The sequence below is a fragment of the Lissotriton helveticus genome, unplaced genomic scaffold, assembly GCF_964261635.1.
Source record: "Lissotriton helveticus unplaced genomic scaffold, aLisHel1.1 SCAFFOLD_513, whole genome shotgun sequence".
In the NCBI taxonomy this organism is placed as follows: Eukaryota; Metazoa; Chordata; class Amphibia; order Caudata; family Salamandridae; genus Lissotriton; species Lissotriton helveticus.
Window position 1 is genome coordinate 556956 of NW_027611831.1, and position 9470 is coordinate 566425.

Sequence of the window (9470 nt, forward strand, 5' to 3'; positions counted from 1 at the left end):
ATTCTCCCTGTGCCTAACAAAAAAGAATGTGTCCTAATGTAATGCAACTGGTGCTATGTAAAGTGCGCTGATACCCTATTCGAGTCAAGTTTGTGCTGTATAAAACTCTACAAAAAATAGCTTTTCGAATAGTTATGCATGTATAAATCAATTAAATTTGTTCACCGACCTGCCATCTAGCTGACCGCGGACCACAGCACTTCAGCGGGGGTTTTCTAGTGTCTGCTGCTGCCGCTGCTACATCTCGCCGGACCCGCTACGCGGGTCCCGCTTCGCGGTCTGCAGCGGCTAGTTAAGCCCTGCGTGGGGTGTTACTGTAGCTGGAAGAACTTCACCGGCAGGGCTGCGAGCTCGTGGCGGGGGACTCCAAGGACCAGGAGCCCCCGCGTGCCCGTCACCACCTGGGCTGCTCTCCCTGCCGGCCCCACCCCCTCGGTGCAACTCTAAAAAGGATCTACCACTCCCGCGGCGCGGGAGCGCGCGGGAGGGCGCCGGGAGAAGCCCGGGACAAGGGCGGGACCGTCTGTGGCCGTCCGGGGCTGCAGGAGGCCGGGCAGGGCCCATCCCCTAACATTTTATAGCCAATATCTGACCCCACGGTACAGGCAAGGCCCTGTGATTAACGGAAAGACATAATTTTGCCTGATTGTTGAAATATTTTAGATTTTACTAATTTTTATCTTTACTAGTGCACCTTGAGATCTTTTGACCTGTTAATAATGTCTAAAAAAACTGTTGCCTCAGTTACCCCTGCTGCACTGAAAACCCTTGATTCCTTTCTCGTACATGTGGTCAAAAAAATTAACAACGATAGAAGGGAATCTTTGGGCTTAAGTCAATCACCAATTATGCCCCCATTAAGCCCTGACCGAAGCACACCTATCGTTGATACCCCATTGCCCGACCCCACTACTGCTACCCCTGATGTTGATTTAATCAATCTGGAAGCTGATGATGGAAATTCTGTTTCGTTAGCTGACCAGTCATTGAATAATGTGCCAGAACCAGAGCAGCAGCAAAATACCGTCGTGGAGATTCCTTCATCTTCTCCCCCTCTCATACGTCCCGTGAGAAATTGCAGGAAAGCTCAAGCCAAAAGGGGGGGAAAACAGGCAGGAAAGAAGAAGGTTAATTTACCCCCTGCCTACAAAGGGATAGATGTGGAGTGTGATGACGATGATGAGCGTAGACAAACTATTGATGATGATCTATTTAACAGATTTGCAGACATGATAGATATAAAAATCCAAACCATCATCAAACCTCTTATTGGGAAGATCGACAGATTAACAACTGAAATAAAAAAGATGGGAGGGTTGCAAAGTAAGTTGGCAGACGATCTAGAGAACTTTGTTAATGAAATTTGTAAACCCATGGTAGCCACAGAGGAAGATCCGGGTGCCGCCTCAGGCACTATGGATTTACAACATCAGCCCATCTTGGATGGCCAATTGCTACCATCTGTGCCTACCAATGATGTAATAAGTGAGGTCCCTATGTCTCAACCTATGGCTCAACCTATGGCACCCGTCCCTTTGCACCCAGGGGATGACTCATCTCAATTTATTCTGGAAGCCTCCCCACTAGTCCTAGTTTTGGCGAATGTACCCGTTTTATCCCAGGATCAAAGGGAATCTGCCCAAGGCCTTAAGGATAAAGCCTTACATTGGCTTACTAACAATATGCGTATGGCAGACCAGGGGGTAGACCAGTTAGCCGGCGATATTGTCACGGCAAGGAGGGTCCCATGGATTGGGAGCAAGATTAAGAAATTTAATGGGGATTGCGTTATATTAAATTTTGCTAGCGCTGAAGTACTCCCTAATATTCTTGCACACATTCTCCCACCGCAACGCAGAACTGGATCTATTATCCCTCTTACCCTGAAATTCTTTTATACTGAGACCCAGATGGCGACCTTCTCTAATATCCCTAGGCCTAGAAGGAATGATAGAACTGCTTACTGGGGCGGGGAAAATAGGCCCAGATTTAATAATATCCACTCTCGTCCCTTGAGTAGTCGTGGGTTAGGGCGAATCAATCTTCTGCATGGGCCAATGGCCAGAACACCGGGGCCACTTTGGCCCAATACAAATAGGTGGGGCCCACACACCCCTGGTTATGCTAATAGAGGCCAGGGCATTGGGTTCATGTCGAGACAAGGGAACGATCACCCGTTAATGCGACCCAATACCCCCCAGCATATGTGGAACCCGGTAGTGAACGGATGGGGTCAGGCGCCCACCCCTTCTGATTGGGGTTTGGCAATGGGAAATAGATATGGGGTCCTGTCAGGATTAAATGACTGTGATTGACTTACAGAGGTTACAAGTCAGGGTAAAGAGGATATGGCTCAACAATTGGATGCTTCGCCGGCCCTAGGTCCAGTAGCTGTGACACCTAGAGAATCGTGTAGGCTAGTAAGCTGGAATATTGCGGGGCTAAATGGTAAACGTGAGGACAAATCCTGGTCAAGCTTTGTATTGGGCCATCACATCATAGCCCTCCAAGAAACGTGGGACACCTCAGATAGCTTGTGCTGGGATGGGTTCATCAGTTTTACTAAAGCTGCGGTCCACAGCCGTGTGGGAAGGGCTAAAGGTGGCCTTTTATTTTTGTTTTCACTAGACCTGAAGGGTAGTTGGAGGCAAATTGATACTGATTCTCCCAATATTCAGCTGGTCGAAAGAATGATTAAAAGCACTAGCAGGACTATTTTTATTAACTTTTATAATTCAGGCAATAGTGAGCATAGAGGTCGCAACATCAAGGATTTGGCTAGGATTTTAACTATGGTCAGTCAGAACAAATCGCTTGATACAGACTACATTTTATTAGGTGATTTTAACATTCATCCGTGCAACCTAAATTGCAGGAGAAGTAGCCTTGATGGGGACGATGGGCCCGAGGAAACCCATTTTGAACATTCTCCTGAGGGAGAGGAATTAGAGGATTTTTTAGCTAATTTTGACTTGTACGAACCAGATGGTGGAACTAGAGAGCCAACTTTCATTGGCACTTCACAGGGCACCATTATTGATTATATATTTGTATCCCTAAGCACTCTTACACAGGTTATCGTTTACTCTACCATACAATCACACCTTAGTGACCATAACCCTGTAGTGTTAGAAATGGCGTGGGGAGGCAATCTTGGACCATCCCCACTAGAAACCATCTCCCATCCATTAAGGACTACCAGGCAAGGAAGATGTCTGAAATGGGCTAAAGTGGCCCCAGAGAAATTTTACGCCAAAAATTTTCCAAAGATTAGGGGTAAGGTTGAGGTTTGTCTAAATCCTGGTGCACAGTGCCCAGAAATTGTAGAGGCCTTTGAGGCTATATGTATGCAGGTATCACAGGATCTCTTGGTAAAGACCAAAAATGCAACTATAGGCAACAAGCGCTGGTTTGACTCAGCTTGCTCTAAAGCACACAGACTATTAATGACAGCTTTAAAAAACATCCCAAGGGCAAATGATGAGATTACTAGACTCAGGAAATCCTACAAACTAGCATTAAAAAAACGAAAGGATATCATCAAACATGAAGCCTGGGAAGATCTCCTTTCGGCGGCAGTCCTGAAGAATAGTAAAAAGTTTTGGGAGATTATTAAACAGCCTTTTTTCTCGGATGACGACAATGATGTTATGGATTGCGTTATTCCTGATGAAAAATGGTTATCTCATTTTAAAAACGTCTATGGGGATACTGCTGACGTAATTACAGATGTTTTGCCGATAAGATCAGCTACCTGTTCTATTATTTTTAGCCGAGACGAGGTGGAGAAAGCCATCAAGTCCACTACAAAGCATAAGGCACCTGGCCCTGACGGTGTGCCCGCTGACTTTTTTATGCACTCCCCAAAACTGTGGGCTGAAGTTCTTACAAATGTGTTTAACGCAGTGAATGGAAATCTCGTACCTGCTTCATGGAATATTTCCACAATTGTCCCAATTTTTAAAAAAGGCCAACGAGATAACCCAGGCTGTTATAGGCCTATATCCCTTTTAGCTTCATCTGTAAAAATCCTAGGCAGAGTCCTCCTATCTAGGCTAAGGGCGAATGTTGAGGACTGTGGTGGATTGTCCGAAATCCAATATGGATTTAGAGAAAAAAAGGGTACCATCGAACAGTGTATTAATTTACATCTGTTAATCTCTAAATACACTATAGCCAAGGAGGGGTCATTATATCTCGCATTCATGGACCTCTCCTCGGCTTTTGACTTGGTCAATAGGACCAAGCTGTGGTCCATTTTGTTGAAGATCGGCATAGATGAAGCTTTGGTCACCTTTATGTCCTCCCTGCACCAAGAACTTTTTTCGAGTGTACGAGTGACCAACGAGGGCAGGTGTACCGCTCTCTTTAGATCCTTAAGGGGTGTGAGACAGGGATGTATCTTGGCCCCCTTATTGTTTACTATCTACATTAATGGCCTGGGGGTATATCTGGAGGGGCAGGAAGCTGACGTCCCGCGTGCAGGAGCTGCCAAGATTCCGGCACTCTTGTACGCGGATGACGCAGTGTTGATTGCACGCACGGGAGTTGGTCTCCAGCGCCTATTAAATGCCTTTGGCACGTTTATGGATCAATTAGATCTTAAAATAAATGTAGCCAAGTCACACACTATAGTGGTGGGTGCTGAGAGCCGCAGGAAGAAAATTAAAACATTCACTTGTAGGGGGGACTTGGTCTCCAGGGTATCCACATTTCCCTATTTAGGCATCTTGTTTGACCAGCATGGGACTTGGGGACCACAGGTTAGAGCGAAGAAGCTGGCTGTTACTCGGTCATCTTTAGCAATCCTGAGTTTCGCTGCTAGGCTAGGAGCCAGGCCTATGGAAGCAATCATAAAAACTTACAACAGCAAATCCGTGGCAATCGCTCTATATGGCTCGGCATTATGGGGGTACGTAAATGTGGAGTCAATACAGAGAGCGGAGAACGGATTTATTAGAGCCTTGCTATCTGTACCCCAGTCTACTCCGACGTATTCCATTCATAAAGAAGTCGGCCTTCAGTTCCTCTCGGATAAATTGCGTTTGGCCCCTCTGATTCTATGGTTAAAACTATGGATGAATGAGGAACTCCCACTAAATCAAAAGATCTTGACTGACGTTCTGTCCCTTGACAGATCTAATAAAATCCCCTGGCTGGCGTATCTCGCAAAAGCCTTTGCCGACATAGGTCGTCCGGAGCTTTTTACCTCTCCGGAGTCCATTAGGAATCAAGATCTTGAGTTGGTTAAAAAGTCTTTTTTAGGAAGGATGGAGATGTGCCGTGAAGAGCGTGAATTAGCCAAACCGGCAGTAAGGGATCACTGTTTGTTGCTTACATCACCCTCACTTGAACCCTATCTTGGCTATGTTACACGTCCTTTTCATAGGTTTCTTTTAATAAAATTTAGATTTAATTTGTTGCATTATCATTTAGGTACTTTCCAACATTGGCAGAAACCAGAATTAGCTCCGCCCTGCAGTTGTGACCATTTCTCAGTGCAGGACACAATGCACTTCGTCATGTTCTGTGGTTTATATATAGAGCCCAGGAAGAAATTCTTGATACCAATTCTTAAGGAGGCTGGCTTCACACAGGTGAGGCCGGCTTTACTCTATTTACAGCTACTATCTAACCCTAACATTACTTATTGCGTTGCTAAATTTTTGGTAGCTGCCTCAGGGGCAAAAGCCGCCTGTCATGATCTGTTATAAATGTCATAAATGTTAAGCATATTCTTCTTTTCAAAATGCTTTTTATAAATTCTATTTTGCTGATGGATATCTGTATCATGTATTTTATGATGAATTTTGTATGGAATGTATTTTAGTGTTCATTTCTTTGTATGGTTTTTAAAAAAAAACCGAATAAAGATAAATTGACTGACTGACTGAATTAAAATTGTGAAACAAAATATGGTTTTTATAATTTCACAGACATAAATGAACAAATGCAATGTGCCATGGAGGTCCAGAAATAGCTATGTCCACTGCATAGTCAACAGTGGAGTAGTGTGGCTCAATGGTTAGAGGCGGCAGACCCGGAAACAGAGAACGGCCCGGGACCAGGGTTCTATTCCCGACGCGGCAGGGTCGAGGACCAGGGTCAGCGGACTCGATAATTCTCGCCTCGGTGCCTACTCTAACCAGGGATCACACTCGGCAACTCTGGGCATTAGCTTGCCTCATCTCCACAACGGCCCCCCACAAACGCCGGGGATGCCTGGTTTCACCTTGGAGATACCCATTAGGGACCATCTCACAGGGATAGCCAGGACGGGTTCCCCAGCGGTCTACAGCGCAGAGATACTCCTTCGGGAGTCGATTCTAGCGCTTTAGAAACCCACAATTAATTAATTAATTAATTAACTACACAGCAGGATTGTAAGCCTAGAGGCACAGACGCACTCCATGACTTAATGCTTTCCGCTAAGGGATAATGATGAAGTAGTCCAAGATCACTGTGTGCTACTGAAGATATGTTTATTTCCTGTAAAAGAAAACTCAAGGCATGGTTTGGGGTCCTGAAAATAAACCGGGCACAATCAGGATAAAACCTGCTGGTATGCCCAGAGCACCACCGATTACTCAGGTAGGATCTTTTTAAGCACATCTCTGTAGGACTGCAATCTGGTGATTGAAAGACATTAGACATAGCTTTTTTTTCAAGACCGATGCATTGCTCGACTGAACTACCACTGTAAATGCCCGGTTGTCTGACTAATTGGCTATGTTATCTACATCCATCTTCACAAAGAGGCCTCAGACTATTACCAATGTTTTTTTTTGTTTCCAGGGAGATGCGTCACCTTGTAAAGCCCTGCGTCACATTATACCTGTATCAGGTATAATTTATGCAGGGGGGCGTTCCTACGCAGGAAAGCTTCGTAAAAGTGACGCAGTGAAATCTACAAGATTTCACTGCGTCACTTTTAGGACGCCACTGCAACAAAATTTTATGCCTGCTTGAAGCAGGCGTAAGGAATGACGCACTGTAGTGGGAATAGGCCACAAAATGCATTGCGGGAGTTGCCTCGTGCTTGCGACACGACTCCAGCAATGCGTGACTTTTGCCCCAACCAAAGCGTCAGAATTTGTGATGGATCTGTCAATCCTCCATCCATGGTGTGCCGTATTGTAAATATTGCGCATCCATGGTGCACAAGCATTTTTTAGGGTGGAACAATGAAAGTGACGCATCTCTATAGATGAGTCACTTTCTTGTAAATCTGCCCCTGCATGTGAACTGCCACTAGACCTAAAAATTAGAGTATGCTGAAATCACGAATTGCCTATCGCAAATTTTGTCATTTACAAGGAAATGCACAGAAATATACTCCTATGTTACTTCCCATGTTACATTCCACTAGATGTTTTGTGACCTGATCGACAATGAGAAATCACCAAATTTTTAAACTGGAATTGAAATATAATTGTATAATTATTCACCTTAAATTGAGCACACAAATCAGATGACAATCCCTTAAAATATATGTCTGTATTGCAGAAAATGTTATTCTATTGCAAAATACACATGATACCCGAGGAGTTGTACATTTTTGCAAGGTATTCTTCTCTATTAATCTTAACAATTTAGGTTTTTATTAAAACTGATGTGCGGTTGTATGGAATTGCCCATGTTCCACCCATTGTAGGCCTCTTGGACTCAAAGTGGCGCTATATAGCGCACAACACTACTGTGCACTACTATGCCCTAATTTTTGCAACTTTCCAAAGCAAAATTTGATTTGAGTTAGAAAGTAAATCCACCACAACACTTTGCCGTGGATTTGAATCACTGTTGTGACTGAAACCCACTGCAATGTGTTAGTAATATGGGCCTTTATTTATGGAGATTTTAAAAGGAAATTCGAATCCATTAACATATATTTTTATATATAAATAGACCTTGAATGTGAACGACTTTTCTACACTTACTGTAAAATAAGTGGTTTGATTTGGTGCTGGTGACACTCCACCAATCACCATGTCTGCCCCCGTCATGGCCCCGCTGGGGATCAGGCCGAATCCGATCCACCCAGTGGTCGCCCCTTGAAGTTCAAAGGTGATCTCATCGGTGGTCTTGTTGATGTCCCACCGCAGGACAACTCTCGTCTCGGTGTCCAGGGTCAGAGAAAACCTCAGGTCAGGCAGCTGGCCCAGGACCTGGGGCACCAAGGAGAGGAGTAAGAGTGCTTGGGGGCTCATGGTCTCGGGGGGGGCCCTTCAGTATCAAACAACAGGCACCAAACCTCACTGCTGCTCTGAGGCCCGTAGCTTGTACACCTGGTATTTATCACCCGCTCCCGCAAGATAAACAAGGAAAACAATGGTTTGTCACATGACTGCAAAGGAAACGCTTGGACTAATAATCACTAGGGCGAAACGTTCCTAGAATTTTGGATCTTTTCAATTTCTGAATAAACGTCCCGCCTTTCCTGTCTAATAGGTTATTTGGAATAGTAGTAAAGCTTTTTTTTATTGTTTCTCAGCTGCATCAAGAATGTACGTTTGTCAGCTGTAAATTGCCTAGTCACGAAGGTGTCTATACACATGACAGGTATTCACTTACATATTTGCTTCTACACCTAGATGTATCTCTACAATTATTGCTATTGACAATTTCTGAGTAGATTTGCACCTATGTATAGATTTATAAGTCTCCACTCCTTCCATTCTGGTTTTCCTGATGCATTTAGCGTTGACCAATGCTAAATGAGCTTTGCGAAGAGCTCGTGACATCTTGTAGAAAGCCCTCAACTACTCAGAATAGCTGGTCCAGTGTCATACAAACTTTGTGACATGACACAACAGCTTTAATTTTGCTCTGATATGTACAGGCAGCCAATGAATTGATTTTAGTCAAAAAGAAGGTAAGCTGCTTCAGGCACTGTTACAGTTGAGCCTGGCTGCTGAATTTTTGATGGACTACTCACTGATGAATTAAAAATCAACCATTTCCAAATATAGAGCATTGCCGTACTTTAAGCTGCCCATAATCAATGCCTGGATTACTGTATTTCGCTATTCCACTGGAATCCAGCGACAGATCTTATGTATTTACCTGGTATTGCAGGGGAAGGGAATCATCTACGCGGCATTCCAGATTCTTTGCTGTTCTCCTTGGTTCTGGTACAGTGCCCAGGGATGTTGGCCACCACGAATCATCCCATATCCTGCGAGCTGTTCCAAAAAGTAAGAGCTCTGACTTTTCTGAGTTAAGCTTGAAACTGCGCTTGCATCCTTACTTCAGACAAACATCAATGAGGTTCTCTCGGGTCTCCATGTGTCTCTCCCCTATGGAGATAATGAGCTGAGTATCCTCACCCTAGGAGCAGACCTCAAAGTCCAAACTTTAATGATACCAGCCAAGGAGGAGACATATACATGAAATAATGTAGGACTGCAAGAGGAACCCTGTGGATCCCCACATTCAGATGTACAGAAAGAAGATCTAAAATTCCCCATTTG

At 44.4% G+C, this 9470-nt stretch overlaps 1 pseudogene; it reads right to left on the reverse strand.

Moving 5' to 3' along the window:
• Nucleotides 1-8207, reverse strand: part of LOC144806959 (putative DBH-like monooxygenase protein 2) — a 328657-nt pseudogene extending 320450 nt beyond the window's left edge.
• Nucleotides 8208-9470: the final 1263 nt, after the last annotated feature.